The sequence below is a fragment of the Nipponia nippon genome, unplaced genomic scaffold (assembly GCF_047370975.1).
Source record: "Nipponia nippon isolate SJK-2023a ecotype South Korea unplaced genomic scaffold, ASM4737097v1 scaffold_5, whole genome shotgun sequence".
NCBI classification, from domain to species: domain Eukaryota; kingdom Metazoa; phylum Chordata; class Aves; order Pelecaniformes; family Threskiornithidae; genus Nipponia; species Nipponia nippon.
The window spans coordinates 73,868,968-73,887,245 of NW_028262369.1; the positions used below are offsets into that span (position 1 = coordinate 73,868,968).

General features: G+C 40.9%; 1 long non-coding RNA gene across 2 annotated transcripts in view; it reads left to right on the forward strand.

Annotated features, from left to right (window-relative positions):
- Positions 1–508: 508 nt before the first annotated feature.
- Positions 509–18,278, forward strand: part of LOC148052328 (uncharacterized) — a 191,875-nt gene continuing 174,105 nt past the window's right edge. For both annotated transcript variants that reach the window (XR_015699007.1, XR_015699008.1), the window contains exon 1: positions 509–593. This is a non-coding gene — a long non-coding RNA (uncharacterized LOC148052328). The remainder of the gene's footprint in view (positions 594–18,278) is intronic.

The window sequence follows — 18,278 nt, forward strand, 5'->3', positions numbered from 1 at the left end:
CACAAACCTCTCAGCTTCTTGACTGCATTTGGTATCCCTCCCCAGGCACTCCCTGGGCTGCCTCTTACTCACTCCCTTCTGCCCTTCAGGGAACATCCACATGCCCCTTTCACGCTTTAAAGACCTGTACATTCCAGCGACAATATCCCACGTGTCCTGTTATCCAAACCCACACGCTTAAGTTTGAAACAAACGCAAAAAAAAACCTTATCAGAATAGGTTTTAAAACTATTCCCTTAGTAAACTTATAACACAGGATTTTGACCTAGTGTTTACTTGCAGTTCTCTCGTTCTCAGTTGTCTGATAGTTAAGATATGTCCCCATTACATTGATGTACTTCAGGTGTGGGCTATGTGCCTGCCTTTGGTGGGACTTGGCCCTGGGTTCACAGCTGGAGCTGTTTGGGGTGTCATTGCCTCTCAGCTGTTTGCAATGAGTGCTGTGCTGGAGGCTGCTTGATTTGGGAGGGGGCTGGCCAAGATAGGGTTTTTCCTTGTGTCTGGGGCTGTGAGTTTGGCTGCAGTACAGGAGCTCATGGGAGCATGTGGGCTGTTGTCAGCTTTGCGTAGACCCATTTCCGCAGGACTGGGAGGTAAATTATTGAGGTTTTGTGTTGCTGAGGCTGCTGGGCTCTGGAAGATGAGTAACTTTTAAGAGAAGAGGTAGGGACTGAAGTGCATTAAGATACCACAAGTGTTTCCTAAGCAAATGTCTTTTGAAGTGCTTGGTTTTAAATTTGCTGGTTTGGTTTCTTATACATGTATGAATATGGAAGCATTGAGCTGAGTGTGGGTCAGGCTTTTTGGTTGTGGTCTGTAGTGTCTGAAAGACTGCTACTTGTACTGGGGATTAACTAATTTGAAGTTTGCTGAGTTGAATGCCCTGGTCCCTGCACTGCTGGCATATCTTTAGATGTCAGGGAGAGGGTTTTTTCCTTTTTACTGTTTGTGTGGGGTCTTGTCTTGTTACTAGTTCTCAAGGTCATAAAAATGATTATTAAGTGTCCTGCTGCTTCTCTCTATCTTATCCACCCCATTCTGAGTGCAACTATTTCATGTTAAAATTGAAATAAACCCTGTGACTGAATGTGACTTCTGCACCCACTGTGGGCTCTGCTCCTTCTCTGGTAGTGCCCTGGGGAAGGGGCCATCCTGCAGGCCTCCATCTAACTCACTGTTTTATTTTCCAGCTCAGTTTCCCTACAGCCTTGCAACGCTGTTCTCTTTACTCTTTCTAGTCCTACAAGTCAGGCTGACTCTCAGCTAACAATAAATGCACTTGGTGGCATAGCAGGAACAGTAAATGCTCTGGGAAACATCTTACTACAAGCAGTTCAAAGGCCGATGCAGGAGCATGTACTTATATGCATATGTATGTAGCGTTTATTAAAATGTACTCAAGTATTAATAATGGATACAATGCTAATGTTTGCTAGGGGTTTTCAAGCCACTGGGGAAAGTGGAGTATAAACTACTATAACTTGAAATAGTTCCCTGGTAAGAAGTAGCTAGATTACGAGTACTGCAGTGTGCTCACTTTCCAGGAAAGCAATTAGTTAAATCTGATTAATGGCATAAACTGTCTGAAGAAGGTAATACCAGAAAAATACTTTAAATAGGTAAACAATTGTGTCCAACCATATTAACAGCATAACAAAGACTGAAGCTGTTCTTTCTACCTTAAATACAATAGCTCTATTATCTCTGCTTGTAGAGAAAGATCTGAATAGAACAGACCTGGGATTTTCTGTCTTGATTCACTTTGATTCAAAGTGCTACCAATTTTTGTAGAAAACAAGTTGGAAACTTGGATTCAGATTTTCTTTGGTTGAAGCCTAGTGCCAGTGGTTAAGATGGTGTGCAGAGTTTATGTGTTAGTTGGGTTAAATTACTTCAGCCTGGTATTCACTAAGTTAGCATCATTCATGGTCTGTGGTGGTTCATGCTTTGAAAGCCTGTGAAGAATTGCAGCAGGATTTTTTCAAATTCCTCATCTTGCCTGGCAGAAGGAATAATAAGGGGTAAAAACAAGACAAACAAATCAGAAATGACAAAACTTACTGACTCTGCGTAATGTTCAGGCATATGCAGTCTGTGGTTGACTAAATGAAACAAGAACACAGGGGACTATATTTAATTTAAACACCACTCATCCTAAAATAACTTAACCTGCAGAATGATTGCTGTGCAAACACTGTAATAATATAGTGGAGCTGTCACTTCAGTCAGTATTTAATAGTCTCTGGCCAATTTCATTATTACACTTAAAGTACTTCATGAAAAGTGATGAAAATACAGATACATAACCCTTACTGAACTCTCCAAGATCCCACAGAAGATGTTTGTAGCTACTGCCTGCTGCTTGTCAAGGGGGACAGCAAATGGTTGTGAACTGGGCTGTTAGCAGCAGATTCCCAAACTCCTCTCATTTCAAGACTGCCAACAAAGTAGATGAAATGGGCTCCTCTCAGCTTTTGCTTCCATGTGGTCTGTGTGGAAGCCTTCTAAGTGAGGGGTAATGTTTCCTCCTCCTACCCTAAAGAGTTGGGGATATTTTTTTATTTTACTTAAATTCATATGAAGACCAGGTTAGAAGATACATCACAGGAACAGCCCAAGAGCGATTACCAAAAAAAGACTGCAGCTGCAGAAAAAATATCTGTAGTCATGGTGTTAAACTTTTGGTTTTATTATCCTGGATTCCAAAAGTTCCTTACTGTAACACAGGTCCTGGTGATTGTGGAAAGAAGTGGAATAGCCAAAATTTTTATATTTATTTATATTTGTGTGTGTGTGCGTATATGAGGGGACCACTAAAGTCAAGTGAGTTCCTCTGGTTTTTTTTTTAAGGCTCTACAAATCCACTTGCCTAATACTGGGAGAGAGTGCTTGGGCTTCTGCTTGTGTTACCATTGGGCTTTGGTTGGTGGTTCATGTGGCTGTGTGTGGGTTGATGGTTATAGTTAGTAACAGCTGGCATGGAACTTAGCAAGGGCTTGATCACTTGTCTGAAGGAGCTGAAATGGACTCTCTAGAGGGCCTGGACATTTCCTTGGTTCCTGGCATAAGCTCAAACAGCAAGTTTCAGCCTTTCTATGTTGAACTACAGCAGCTGGGAGGTTTGCATGCCTGTTGTGTATTTCTGTTAATGATGGATTAAGTAGCCTTAATTTGAACTTGGAGGTATAACTTTAGGTGCACCTGTGGTGAGCATGAGCATAGAGCTGCTGGCCTCCCAGGCAAGGGTGGAGAGATGAGGCCAATGATGCAGAGGTCTCCATGGTTAACAATGAGGAAAACCCCTTGGGAAAAGCATTCCTCTCTCTTCTTGGAATTTCTGTAAGTATCTGTGAATGTCTTAAGGTATTTGACTGGTATTGAGTGGTCACTTGAGTTACTTTGTTCTGATCTGAAGCTTATGTCTTGAAATGGAGAAAACCTTGATTGAAAGGACAGGGAATTACTCATAATTGAATTATAATGGAATTCCCAGCTGAGGTATCTCCACTGGGTGCATTGGTTGCTCTTTCTGGACAAGTGCATTTCAGGTGGAAAAAAACTAACAAGAAGGTGGCTAGACTTTTTTTTTTCCCCTTACAAAGCAAATTTGTAATGTGTACCTACTGTGCTCCTCTTCCTTGTTGCTTGAATGTGACACAAATTGTGGAATTTATGAAGTGCTGAATCTGTATAATGCATTGGTGCTGAATTTCTGCAGTCTTGATGTTGGCTTGGTGCAGCTTTCAGCTGGCATTCTGGGAGCACTTGGGTGTAAGCTGTGCTTGATTTAAAGAAAAATTAATGCTTAGAACTTTTTCAGGCTATGTGTGATGTTGTTTTGGATGTAAAAAAAAAAAATTCCAAATGAGCTTTAAGCTTAGATTAAAATAGATAATAATTCCTAAAGTTGGCAGTACCTCCAGAGTGTGGAGTGACAGATGTGCATGGCCCTGCTAGGAGAACTAGTTAACTCCATGACAAATTGAGCTAACCTGGTCTTAAAATTCCCCCTGTGCAGTAGAACCTGGAGCAGGACATGCAGCCCTGTGTTATGGTGACAGGTTGGACTAACTCAGTGCTATTTCCATATGTTTTCCAATGCCTCCACATGCCCTGCCTCCCTCCTGCTGTGCTTGTGCTGCCTGGTTAGCTGTGTGCAGCTGCTATCGCATATTTCTTGAGCTTTTTTTCTCTATATGTGTGTGTATACCCTGCAAATGTACTGTAAGAGTTAGTATGCTACAGTCTTGCAAGTTGGGACAGTGTTTAGATTTATTCTGGAATCGAGGAACAAGGGATTTATTTAGGGAAGAGGGTTATCTTTGGAAGAGCAACCATGTAAATTTGTTGCTTATTCATAGAAGCAGTTGGACAGTGAGAGTCCAACTTTGTCCATGCCTGCTCACACACTTTGCCGTTCCCCTGGGGTCTGGGCTGTCTGGCTGCTGTCATAAATTAAAGCTTGTGCAGGGTTGCTCGCACTAATCAAGGGTTATGGGTTCAGCCCTTAGTGGACTAACACAAAGGTACATGCAGCCTGGCTCTTGTGGCTGATGTTGGCTAAAGCGGAAGGGAACTCCTGGTGCTCAAAAGCTGGGTGCTGCCTGTAGTGGGAAGGCAGGCGAGGGATCTGGCTGAGGACCCGAGATGTGGTGCAGGAGGAAGCTGATGCTTGCTCTGGCCTGGGCTAGGGGTAAGTGGACAGAGGGCAACAGGAGGCTGCTACTTCATCTCCTGCAGCTCTTAGGGTTGCATCAACTAAACTGGGCTTGTTCATTTAGTAAACTATTAAAGAAGTTGTCTCCAGGGTATTTATTTCGGGCAGTTCTAGTGAAGTAATCCCTTAATTCATCAGAGTAAATGCTGATGAGGATTTACTGCTGGCTAGGTGGCATGGAGGTCACTGTGAGAGTGCTTAGAGTGTATTTGGGAGCAGTGCAGCTGCTGTCCCCTGGGGCTGGGCAGTGGGAGCGCAGGGTTTCCCCCTGGCTGACCCATGGCAGGGCTGTCCTCTGTGTGGGCACTGGTGACTGCGGGTGGGTGATGTATGTGGGAATGCTTGTCTTTCCAAGCCCAAAGGAAGGGGCCAGTTCTGCTTCAACTTTGAACCCACTCCTTCTCCAAATGTTCTACTGCATCTTCCTCTTGTGCATGCTGCTCTGCTTTCTCCCCTCTTCCTTGAATCTTCCTTTTTCTGGGTCCTCTCAAACAATGAGAGAAGCCCCAGCTCCAGCTGAAACCACGCCCTCTTGCATATACTTGAACTTCAGTGCTGTTTCCTCTGTATGCATCATCTTGCCCACAAAAACATAATGACTTCTCGTTATTTAGACTGAATGATTTCTTCACTCTGTACAAAGTGTTCTGCTTCTTTGGAGGCCAGGAGATGGCTTGTGCTCTTCCACTTATTCAAAATGGATGTACAAGGCTTCAAGTAGCTAGGTTTACAAGTTAGGAATTATTTATCTTCATCTTGGTACTGTGGGAGCAGTCAAAAGAAACCCAAGAGGAGTTGCAGCCCATGGTGGGCAAAGGAACTAGGACTTTGGTATTTTGTCAAACTCCCCTTCCCAAGGGAGCTGGTTTCCTGGCACACCAGGGCGGAGGTGTTTAGGCTGCATGACAATGAAACTCTGTGTGAGTACATCTTACGCCAGTATCTCGGATGGTAAGCTGAATGGTTACAGAATGGCATATGGTATTGAGAATGATGAGCTGTGTTATGAAAAGGAAATGGCACCCTGCAGTGGCAGAAAACGTAGGTGGAGTAAGCAGCTTATTTGCTCTGGAAACTCCTTTGCTTGGGGAAAATTTCTTAGTGGCCAGAGCATGGCTATGGTCTGCACAGGTATTCCTGGTCTCTGCTGGGCACCACGCTGTTCTCTGACTCTCTTCTGTAAGATGTCCCTGCTAATGGATGCAGGATCATTATGCAAAAATCTGATATTAAAAGTTTGTTCTTGGATAATAATAAAAAATTCCAAACCTTAAAGTGTTAGAAGAGCAGAGTCATGTAGAAACCCAAGACTTGTAGCAACTTCTCTGCTGCAGAGGGAAAATGATGAACAACTACTGTGACCAATTCCAGGTTATTAAATAAAAAATTGAAGTATCATTTTCTTATAAACTGGATCCTTTCAGCTTCTTCCACTTCTCAGTATCTCGGCTCAGACCTGGAGCTGGTTAACATGGATAACTTGTTATATTAGAAGTTCCAACATCTTGTTATGGTTTCTTTCCATATGTAAACAAAAAATTATATTAGGATGCTTCCTGAAATTAAGTATTTTAGAAGGCATTTGAAACTTCAAATTGACTAATAGACCACTGTAATTTTAAAATGTACTGTGCTTATATATAGCTGCTGTATATAGTTTTTGCATTATTTCTGGTTAGGTACTGAGTAATTGTAGTCCCTGACAGGCCCCATAGTCAAAAAGGTCTGTTTTAATTTAATACTAGAAGCTCAAAGCTATTGAAAGCAGCTGCTCTTCTGTTTATAAAATAGAGTTTAATACTTTGATCTGGAAAATAACGATGTGTCTCATTACAGGGTAAAAAGGAAATATTTTGATCTAGAAAAGGTAAGAAGTTTCAAGGAGTACTAAGTAGCAGCAGCCACCCTTAAAGCTTTTAAAAATAGAATATTTCAGGTGTGTCTTAATCTGACATGTCATTATGATTATAAAGCTTGTGATGTGACTTGGTACAATGATGTGTTGTATTAAATGTTATCACTGACCTATGTCATGAAACAACGCATGAATAATAAATGTAAAATCAGATTTTATTTTAAAGTATTTTTCAACATGAAATAGAACCTAAAAATATCATCCTGTTTCTGGAAATTGTTCTGAAAGAACAGGGTGAATTCATGTAGTTTGAGTGACACAGGACGCTGAATATGTGCATGTTCCTGCAGCCTGCCAATATCAGTGTGGTGCTGGAAATCAGTCAAGGCTGTTTACACTTCATAGCCTCAGCAAGGGATGAAACTTAGCCTCGGGGGGGTCAATAGCACATTTCCCATTGACTCTAGTGGAGCCAGGATTTTGGCTGTAGCTCCAAGAGCAGCTTTGTGTGAGCAGCCCCTATTGCTCTCGTGGAAGTGGGAACACGGGAGTCCCCATTCCTGTGGGGACTGTGGGTTGTGCCATGCTGTCACAGGCAAAGCCTGGAGGCTGCCAGAGGGTGGAGAAGAACATGCTGCAAAGTAAGCAAACCCTGGTGTGACTTCCCTCTCTTCTTGCAGCAGCTGTTGTCTTACTAAACAAACCATCTTCACATGTAATGTCGATAGGCATGGGAACTTCAACTTGGTGCGTTTAAAATTGCAGTACTCGACATATTTCTGTTACAAAATATAATCATCTTTCTGAGTATTTGAGGCCTAAATGCAGACCTTTGAAAGGGAGAACAAGTTAATGTCAAGGCCAGCATGTAGGAGCCTCATTTTCCATTTACCCTATTCAGATCAAAGCATTGGGTTACTAAACCCTAATCAAGGCTTGATTATTGGGAAGTCTTTTTGAGCTCTTTCAAGGTATTAAACTACTGCCTGTTAAATTGAGTTTCCTTTTCCTGGTGCTAAAACAGTAGCAGATTATCTTTATATCTTGGCGGGGGGCCAAACCTGTTCCAGTGTTTCACCACCCTAATTTTAAAAAATTTCTTCCTTCTATCTAGTCTAAATCTACCCTCTTAGTTTAAAACCGTTACCCCTTGTCCTGTTGCAACAGGCCCTGCCATATGTATGTTAGCATGACAGCCGCCTTTGTCTTATGTACTTGTTGCTGATTCAGTTTAGTATTTGATAGTCTGCAAGAGTTAATGGATTCTACAATGCTCCTGAGTAGTCATTTCCGTTGTTGCAGAGGAGAAACTGAGAGTCGCACAAATTAATTGATGTGTCCAAGGTCACACAGGAAACATAGGGAAAGGCAAGCATAGTTGGGTCCTCCTCTGGTGCCTTTGCCTACTGTGTACTCTGCCTTGTTTTAGGGAAAAACCACAGCTCATCTTTTCTCATATCTATTGATGTGAGACAGATATTTTACAACAGATCTCAGGAGCAAACTGGATGGGGGGAGCTAGAAAACATCACTACATCTAGAGTTATTTTGCTGGTGGCCTTAACTGTTGCCATTTATCACAAGGCCTTTTGTAAGGTTTGTCATGATGACTTTTTGTCCACCACTGCTAGTTGTTTGCTTAACAAGCAGGAAGAAATGAACACAGTTATCACTGTTAAGTAGAGAAACACTGTTTCAGGCTAGAAGTTGATAGTTGCAGACTTGATAACCGTTAGGATATTTATTGCTTAAGGTGGATAATATTACTAATATCAGTAAGTGGTGCTACAGCTGCTATTTATGGTCACTAGTTTTGTGTGATGTACATGTCTCAGCTTTGGTCCATGTTTATCTTGCTACTCTCTGCACTACGCTCATGCCCAAATCAGTCCTGCTGAGAAATCAAAGCAGCTGTAGTGCTAATATTGGTTATTTTCTCCAGGCTCTCTGTCTCCCTCTCGATTAAGTATTTGCAGGGCCAGTGGCACTTACAAATACAATTCTGGGAGGAGATGCCTGCTTATGGCCACAGCTGCTGCTCCAGAGTCTTTCCACACTTTCTTTCCCAAGGCTCAGCCTTGCCTCACTATGCAGGTCTACTTGTTTATTCAGGATGTGGTTACTAATTTCCTTTATATATATATTATTCTATATAACCAGCTGAGACTTGTATGATAAAAAGATATTTTTCTGCTAATTTGTTTATCCATACTCTAAGTGGACAAATGAGTACACCATGAGTTTACAGTGTATTCTTTAAATGCCATATTTGGACCTTTTTATATTTTCCTCTATAAAATGCTACAGGTGTCTTGGATACCTTCATTAGCCATTTAATAGACTACAGGCATTTTACTCATTAGTCTGTTATCCGGCTGCTTATCAGCCTTGCTCTCAAGTTCTGAACATGTTGTCCTGTTATAGTAATTGGGCTTTGTTCTTATCAGGTTTGTGTAGTGTTGTGTTAGAGTAGTTATTTTTCTGAGTATAAATAACATGAGCGTGAATAACATTTTCCCATGTTACAGAGGAGTTATGAGGATTACTGTGTATAAAATGCATTCGTACTTTTAACTGACAAAGCTATAACAGTGCACCACATTGAGAAACTTGATGGGTTAGACCTGCTAAAATAGTAGGGACAAACACAGACCCTCTGTAGAGAGAAAGAAGCTTAAAATGGGAAGGTGTTCAGTGTGGATACCCCTGCCTTTATGTCAACCTATAGAATTTCCTGCCTTGTTGAGGAGATGTATGGACAACCTGCTACTGTCTAACTATTAGGAGAAAAAGGGAATTGTAGATCAGTTTGTGAGCCTGTGGTGAAGAGTGACACAGTCAAGTGCAAGGTAAAAGTAGCTATTGAAATAGGTCAGTGCTGTCAGAATTTGTCTGAGGACTCAGGGGTGGAAAAGTCAGGCCAAATAAAAGTGAAAGCTCTGTACCAGTTCTTTTGTATCTTAAATGCCTTTAAGTCTGAATTGGATTTTCAGTTTCAGTCCCCACAGCAGTTCCTGGTGTGGTGTGGCAGCATGACAAATCCGTAGCCTGGCTGCCTTGTACGTGATATTGCAGAAAGGTCAGTGCAGAGGGAAGGAGGAGGGCCACTTGAGCATCTGTGTTATTTACAAGGTTGCCTACTGGTGGAAGTGGGGAAAAGCCATGGAAACAAAGTGGGATGTGGAAAGATGGAAGCTGAGAAAGGAAACCACAAAATTGCAATAAAAGTCTGTTTCTTATCTCTGTCTAGAAATATTATTACTAGTGTTTAACTGCATACCACTGTGAGTAGGATATCACATTAAAGAAGCAGAGTAAAATTATTACAGGCATTCTTGCTAGCCAAATATGACACGAAGAGCAATTTAAAAAAAACCCTGGTATTAGCCCCAAGGTTGCATGCAAGGTCCCAGGCATCTTGTTTGTCTTGCTGGATGCACTGCTTGTGGGTAGAAATAAGAGCTTCCCACTGGAAGGTGAAAAGGTGGTCATGGGGAGCTGCCATCCCAAAATCTGATACACCTGGAAATCACCTGCTCTGCTGCTTAAAAATGCAGTTAAAAGCAATCCCATGTGACAACACAAATACTCCAAAGTGTTTGTGTAGCTTTAATGGCTTTGGTAATTAGTCTGTATTCGTTTAGACACATGAGATATGGTGAGTCCAAAATAAATGTCCAATCAACTGAAGATCTCACTTATTATAATGTGGTTGAATAAACAGAATGGTGCTAACCCAGCATATCTGACAAATAACAGTGCTAAACTCTGGCTGGCATATGGGATTAGGCATAATGACCCTCCATACTGATGCTTATGGGTACAGCAACGAAAGCATTAATGTACATCTGTAGTCTGGCTGAGAGTGAGAATTAATCTGCACAGAGCCAAGAGCTATGCAGAGAGACCTTTGTATCCTCCGCATGTGTGTGAAAACATGTGTGCTCTGACCCTGACTCTAAGCTGTCCTTTCTGCAGCTTCCCATTTGTACACTCTCTTCCTTTTGGGGGGAAAAATATACATCGATCAGTGTTGCTCTGAGACTAACAGTGTCTTATGAGACTAACAGTGCATGACACTTGATATGCAGAAAGGAATGTAGTCAAGTCCTGTGTTCCATTTAGATGGAATAAATGCAATTTAGCTCTCAGCTGACTGAAATACAGTCGACAACAAATCTGATTCAGCATTATCTGAAGCAAAAAATAGCCATACTTATTTAAGGAGTTTTATCTCATTTAAGAAGGGCTTGGGTAAGCCAAAACTGAAGGTTTTTCCCCATTTAAATACTGGGTTTGATTCAGCTGTTACAGGATTTAATATTTTTCTTTAATTTTTATTTTTGAAAGACTAATGAGTTGCAAAATTGTAACCCTCCATTGAAAGGGTTATTTTGTGTTATTGCTCTATATGACTTTCTCTTTTACAATGACTGACTTGTTTGCCTCTGAATGTTATATTAACTTTCTGTCTATATAGCAGAATTAAATCTGATCCTTTCTGGCAGAAAAATTTACTTGTGAAATTGTTGAAATAAGGCCTTACAAACACTACTTACTGCAAAATTTTGAAATGGCTGTACTAGGTGCATTTAATTTTTGGTAGCTGAACTAACTTTCAAGTTCAAATGTTTAGGAAAAGCTAAAAAAAAAAAAAAAAGAAAAATCTAACATTACCTTACTCTGAAGCTGGGTGTTTTGAAAAGTTACTAGGTAAAGCAGTTGGCTGCAGGAACAGAAAATAAAAGGCACTGTTTGTTTACTCACAGTTGGGGGGGCTTGCTTTATGTAAAATTAAACTGAAAATCTTCACAAAATGTCTTAAAATGCTTCAAGAAATATTCAGAAGCAATGCAAAGAGTTTTCCTTTCTATATGCTTTGCAAAAGTATTGCTACCACCTTCTGAATTACAATGTGAAACATTCTCTTGTTCAGTCTCTACGCCTTTGAGTGGAGATGTATTAAAGCTCTTGCTCCGAGGCAGGCACCACAGGTCCTCGATCTGGCTTTATGTTGGATCCCTGTAGCAGCTGGCAGGAGGCTTTCAGTGCATTCTGCAATATATATGTGAACTGAATTGTACATAATTCAGAGTGTTTTATTCTCTACCTATTTTAAATAAAATCCAAGTACTCTTCAGCGTGGGTTGAATTCAGTTCTCCAATACATTGTAGGTTTTACAGATAACTCTTTAGTTTCTGGTCATTAGTATCCTCTTTGTGGACCATAAAAGGTTTTTCAACTCTTATAACTATGTATTTACCAAATGAGGTAGAAAGTCAGAGCTCTCCTTTGAAAATGTAGTACAGAATATCTCTTTCAGTCTTGTGGTACATATATTTTTTTTCTGCACTATTCAATTTAAAATGTGGATTTTTTGGAGACCAAAACACTTCTTTGATCACTATGTTCAGTGCAAGACTGATTAATTCCAAATAGGATGGGGAGTTGTTAAGCAGCTCTGGGGACAAAAAAGAAACCATGGGATGGACCTCTTTGGCACAAAGCTCAGTTGGAAATTACTTGAAAATAAGAAAGCTGTACCATCTACTTCTGCTGAGCTTCTGAGGTTACGTCTCATTGGCTATGTGCGCAAAACAAGACAGCTTTATTTACCTCTTTCCTTCTCCTTGTTTAAAGCAATACTCTGCGATATTATAGGTGTTTGCACAATATACTTACCAGAACTGTCATAATGCTAATTGGTTTCAAATTGTGCTCATTCACTATAGTACACGTTATCGCTGTTAGATTATTCTCGGAGGCTGTGTTCATCTCTGCACAAGCTTCACCAAATAGCTGTTTTATGGCTTCAGATTACATGACTGTGAGATCAGTTCTGTCTCTTAGGCTGCCTCACACCTTTTTGCTAAATGTTACAGGTTACTTGGATCTCCCAGGCAAAGAAAATCCTTTGCATGGACAAAAGAGCCATTAGAAGTAGCAAAGCATGTAAAGTTTGTTTTCATACAATCATACAATCTTGATAACTTAGTTACTGTTTTGTATTACATTTCCTCGTAATCTTTGAAGTTCCTTGGAGAAGCACTTAGCCATGGTGAATTGTTACTAACTGGAAGCTTAGTGTGCAGTATAAAATGGGGCACAGTATTTATGCTTTGCTTTTGAAGTATGTATTTCCACACCTGGTTTTCACAGCTCCAGATTGAGGGGGTTTAATTACAGTTTATAAGCATCTCTTTACTAAAACCCACTAAAGCTGGTGCTAAAGCAGTTCTTAGAAATCCTGTCAAGAGTGAAGAATTAAGGTCTGAATGGAGAAGTTAAACCCAGCATGTGCTAAATCTCCTTGGTTGGCATCATGGCACAAACTGGGTGTGTCCAGTACTTCTTGGGAACAAAAAAATTTGCCTCAACATCAGCAAAAATTATCAAATGACACTTGTCTTAAAACAGTAATAGGCTATCGTGCCACTTACGTTTACTTTCATTTTCACTGGAAATTAAATGTTGCCATTTCTGTGAGAACTCTTTTAGGGTGTGGTTCAATTCATGTGTGCTGGCTTTGTGTTTGACAGGTACAGACTGTTCTGTGCATGACTACTCATCCTATAGAGGATCTTTAATGCCCTGATGAGATCGCATCTTTCTCATTCAGGAAATACAGGAGTAGAGCCAGTTCTGACCTGGGCGATACCCCTATCTGAAACCAGTGGGACAGTTTGGTTTTAAATGAGGACAGAGTCTGGCCTGAGTTCTGTGTGCTTTGGAGCAGAGGAAACCAAGAAGTGATCTCATCGGATATAAAAGATGTAAAATACACTCACGGAGTTAATGAATGCTACTTCTGAAAAAAGTATTTAACTTAATCTTAGGACCTTAGGACTTTACAGGCAGGGTCTGAATAAATTAATTAGCGGGCCTTTGTAGGGTTTCTTGCTTAATATTTATTTTCAGGTGCACCCTGAAAGACCTTGTGGATGCTGAGGCCTGTTTTATTATTGATTAGTAGATTGGTCCAAAAAAACCTCTATAAGAGCACAGATCAGAAGTAATTTTACTTTGATCTCTTGTTGGAGAGAGACCAGCCCAGGTGTGGAAAAGTAGAAAATCTGAGTGGTAAAATCACAACTATGCTGACTAGTTCTTGCTGCCACCCTCTCTTCCTCTTTCTCAACTACTATAAATCATTGCTGTCTCTACTACTGCACTATCCCAGGATATTGTGTCACTCAGAATTATTTCTCTAGAGTGAGAGAGCTTTTTACCTTGAGCAAGCTAGGAGTCATCCACCCTTATCCCCCTGCCCACACAATTTTTTTCCCCACAAAGTCCTTTTTTTTTCCAGAAAGAGTTTTCCATTGGAGAAAGTGTTAAAAAACCCAGAAGTTCTTCAGCTGCCTTATTGTGATGAGCATTAGTCTTTTTTTCTTCTGCATAGATAAATGGGAAAATTGACAGGATCCTCTAGGTCAAGCTCTTTGCATCCTGGGATAGCAAGAAAAGCTGAATTCTGAGGTGACAGAGCTATACACTTCTTTTGTCATGATTTGCTTATCAGGCTCTTAACAAATTAAAATTCTTCTGGATTTAGATGTTTTGGTTTGGGGTTTTTCCTGTTCTGAATAACTTTGGTTTTTAAAAGTGTGCTGCCTTTGGCTGGTTTAAGTGATGTGCTCATGGAAGCATTGATAACAAAATGAAGTGTCTAAATGAATCTCTGATGTCAACTACAGCTATTACAGACTTGGGCTAAGCCAGCAAGTAAAGCTGTTCCAGTGCAGTTCTCAGCTGGAGCTGATGGCTGTGAAGAAGATGGAAAGCCATGCCCTCTTCATAGCTTGGGCCAGCTAAAGAGCCCTGGCAGCATGCCATCCCCATTCCCTCCTCCTTTCCCTGCCAGAGGCAGGAGAGCAATAGTAAGTGCTGCCAGATGTGGAGACATCCTGCTGTGTGGCTGTGTCCAGGACTGGTGATCAGGCAGCCTCTCTGGACCCTTCTCAAACCACTAACGGCACAGAAACTTGCCAAGCTGTGACAGGCATGGTTTAAATAGTCCCACAGCCTCAACTTAAGTTTCTTAGCTGCGGGGTGGAAGGTCGTTTCATGTGTTAGTTTTGTAACTTTAGCACACTATTTTTTTTTAAAAAGCACTTTCTATACCCTAAACCTGAAGATTGGTATAGTCTGTAGCTCAGGTTAGGAAAAGCATCACAAACAATAGCTGTCCTGAGTAAAGAAACAATTAGGTTTGATTACTTCCACTGTTGCTTTTTTCCAACATCTGGAAGCTGCCACCACACCCAAAACTGCAGGAACAAGTTGGAGAAATCTAAGCATCTTCTGAAGATGCCATGCCTCTCCCATTCCAGCTTGTTCCTTGACTACTGGGCAGCACGTGAAAAGGAAAAGAATCCCTAATGGAATTGGTCTTGCCCTGGAGAAGCAAACTGTATGAGGTGAGTACCCTGAGCACTTTTCTGGCTGTTTCAAGTTTGAGATTTCTCCTCCAGAAAGCGTTTTCTCTTTCCATCATTATATAATCCAGTCCAGCATGCGAATCCTGGCTTCAATGGGTAAGTGATATATCTTGCCTGGAGCACTCAAATTCCTAAGTTGCTGATGTATCTCTCATGCTGCAGGCTACCTTCCAGACCTTGAGGTACACAACAGTTTTACCATTGCCTTGTGGAGGAATGGGAATTTTCCCTTTCTTGATATCTGCACTGCTGTCTTAAAAACAAATCTGTGACTGTAAGGTGAAGATTAGGTGTGACTTTTGTTGCCTGGCATTTTATGACCTCAGCAGTACCAATAAATACTTGCTGATATAATAATACTGGCAATAAGCTTTAAAGCATCATAAAAGTATAAAAGATGCAGCACCTGGCAAGACCTGCCTAGCTCTAGCATGTCCAGGATATGAAGATGCAGACAGAGCCATTATTTCTGTGAAGGTAGAGTGTTCCTGGGAAGCCCAGTCATCACCAGATATAAAAGCCTCCTTTCTCTCACTAGAAATCTTTCTTCTGTAAGGCTGGTATTAAGTGTTTCCTTGAGTGCATTATGTCTCTGACTCTGTTTGCCTGTGCTCAGTATGAGAGCTCATTTGAATGATGCATCGCACGTACCCAGTTTGGAGAATATTGTTCCTCATTATTACAGTAGAGTTCCTTCCCACAGTTTTGTAAGTGCACTTCAGTAATTGCTGCTTCATATCTTGGGTCAAAGTGTTCTTCTAGTCAAAGGAATGGGTATTAAATTACATTCCCTACTTAGCTTTCCAAGGTTTCTGCTTCTGGCAAGCAGCTGGTCTATGCAGCCACTCTGGAGTTGTAGACTTCAGCCTCCCAGAAAAGTGTTGAGTGTAATCTCAACATGAGTCTGCACAAGGCAGAGCAATCCAAGTGCCAAACAGTATTGGTATGATTATCAAAAAGAGCAAGGAAACATGCCGAGCAGCAAAGTAACCTAGCTTAAAGACAGGCAGTGGTTTCTCAAAACTTCCCCAGAAGTGCTCTGTAACTGAATGGAGTATTGCAAAATCCAGTAGTGCAGCTGAAGCTCATTGCCTGTTTTTTTTTTTATAAGCCAGCAAGGTGACAATACTGTTGCGGTCATCCTGTGTTACGCCTGGGTCTTCAGGCCTGCCAGAAGGCTGTGAGAGGGCAGTTCTGCATGCCAGCCCAGGGCTGTTTCCATTCCAGGCAGTGTTTAATTTTTCTGATACAGAAATGCATCCGGTAAGAAGTGGAGCAGGACAGCTGGCCTGCTGGCTGCAGAAGGCCAAGGAGGATCTGTCCTGATGGGACAGGAGTTAGCTGGTAGCCTGCTGATGAAAAGCTGCTTTTCCATTGCCAATCTGTATTTCATTACCAGTCCTCTGTATAGGCCAGTCCCTGAGATGGAAACTAATGCTTGAGCAATAAAAAGAAAGGAAAAAAAAAAATCTCATTTTATATGATGCATTATAGATCTTATGCCATAATAATTCAGGATAGACATTTTTCTTATGATTGTTATTTTTATATTGATTATAATCTGATTTTTACCAATTTAAAAAGCTCAGCGGCTGAAGCTGTAAGAGCAAATAAACCTGCCTATAAAACACCAGGTTGGTCTTTGTGATGCATACATCCCAGCTCTGCATAGACAGGCAATAGGCTTAGATATCAGCAAATCTGCTTTAACATAAATTCTTTGCTAATTTGGGTTTATATTTCTAGAAGCGAGAATCATTTCCAGTAGCATTGCCCTTGATTTGAACACTTAACAGTTCAGGCCCTGTCTTTGCCTCTTACTCCCCATTTTCGGGAAGGTGTTTCAGCTTTCTTTGTCGTATAAGCAAGAGGTCTATATCATGCAAAAAATTTAGTTGCCTGACCGTGCTTTCTATCTTGAGCTCTTTAAGCTGTGCAATTGGAGAGCCACTAACATGAGCTTATTTATAGCTTGCTCAAAGGAACAAGGTATGCTTGCTCTGGTCTGAAAACCTTTTTAAAATTTTGGGCACTTCATACTTCCCCTGGCTATTTTGCACATCCCTTCACCCTTGTCCTTGCTACCTATTAATTGACATGCCATTGAAATTGATACTGATTTTTTTTTTTCCTGTCTTTGAGTTTACCCCCAGGCTAAGGCAAGATTTTTTTTTTCCTTCTGAGAAAGAGAAGGGCCATGTTGTACATGATGCCAAGAATATACTTTCTATGTGTTACTTGGATGGTGAAATCCATATGATGAAAACCACATAAAGTCAACTTTTTATTGGTTAGCTTTCAGACACTCGTTCTGTTTCACTAAATATGGAGGGCTCATACCAGAGATCTGTATGGGGCCAAATTAATTGTATGTCTAATTTGCTGTTAATCTGTTTTTTTCAAAAGGCCCCTAAACCCTGCAGCTCAACAGCAGTGTAGTTTATACATGTGTGAATGGTTAATTTACTGCAGAATCCCCTCTTCTCCCAGTGGTGCAGCTACAGCAAATCTGCTCCTGCCCTCTGGAAGACTTAAATATCTATCCCCTTACTGCCCTCCTTGTGTTTTTACAGATTCTTGAGTACACTGTAGTGGTATTTTAGCTCCTTTGCAGAGAGGATATTAATTTGGTTTGGAGTAGGTAGCTCTGACCTATCAGTCAGTCTTGCACTGATCTTTCAATTTTGGTCAGATGGCATCCTCTGAATCCTACAACTGCTTCCACTTAAGCTAGTGGGGCAGCTCCTATTAGCTGTGCAAAGGCCATACTTTGGAAGAGGATGTTACATGATTCAGCTTATTGGCAGGCAAAAGAAACCTGTATAGAGAGAAGTGGACAATAAAGAGAAATGCTAATTTTCAGTGGTTTTTTTTAGTTTCATCTCAGAACCCTGTGGACTTTACCTATGGCATCATTCCTAGAAATGATCATAAAACTTAGCAGCTCACTGATTTTTCTTATATTCAGACAAAATAGTTTTTCCTCTGCTTTTACACACTGAGGCATGTGAGTGTAATTTTCAGCCTTTGATTTTACTTGCCTTGGTATCAGGCCTATCAAAGGAGTCTTTTTGTGTTAATTTCTATGGCTTTCTGCCCTGGGACTGTATTAATTCGACACTGATTTACTGGAGCAAAATTTCTGGGATAAACTATCCATGCTGCTGTAATCCATCTTTTCAAGTGTTGAATAGTCATGCAGCCTTGATAAATATAACTAATCTCATGTTTAACTCTGCACATAGGAGGAAAGTTTTGCTCAGA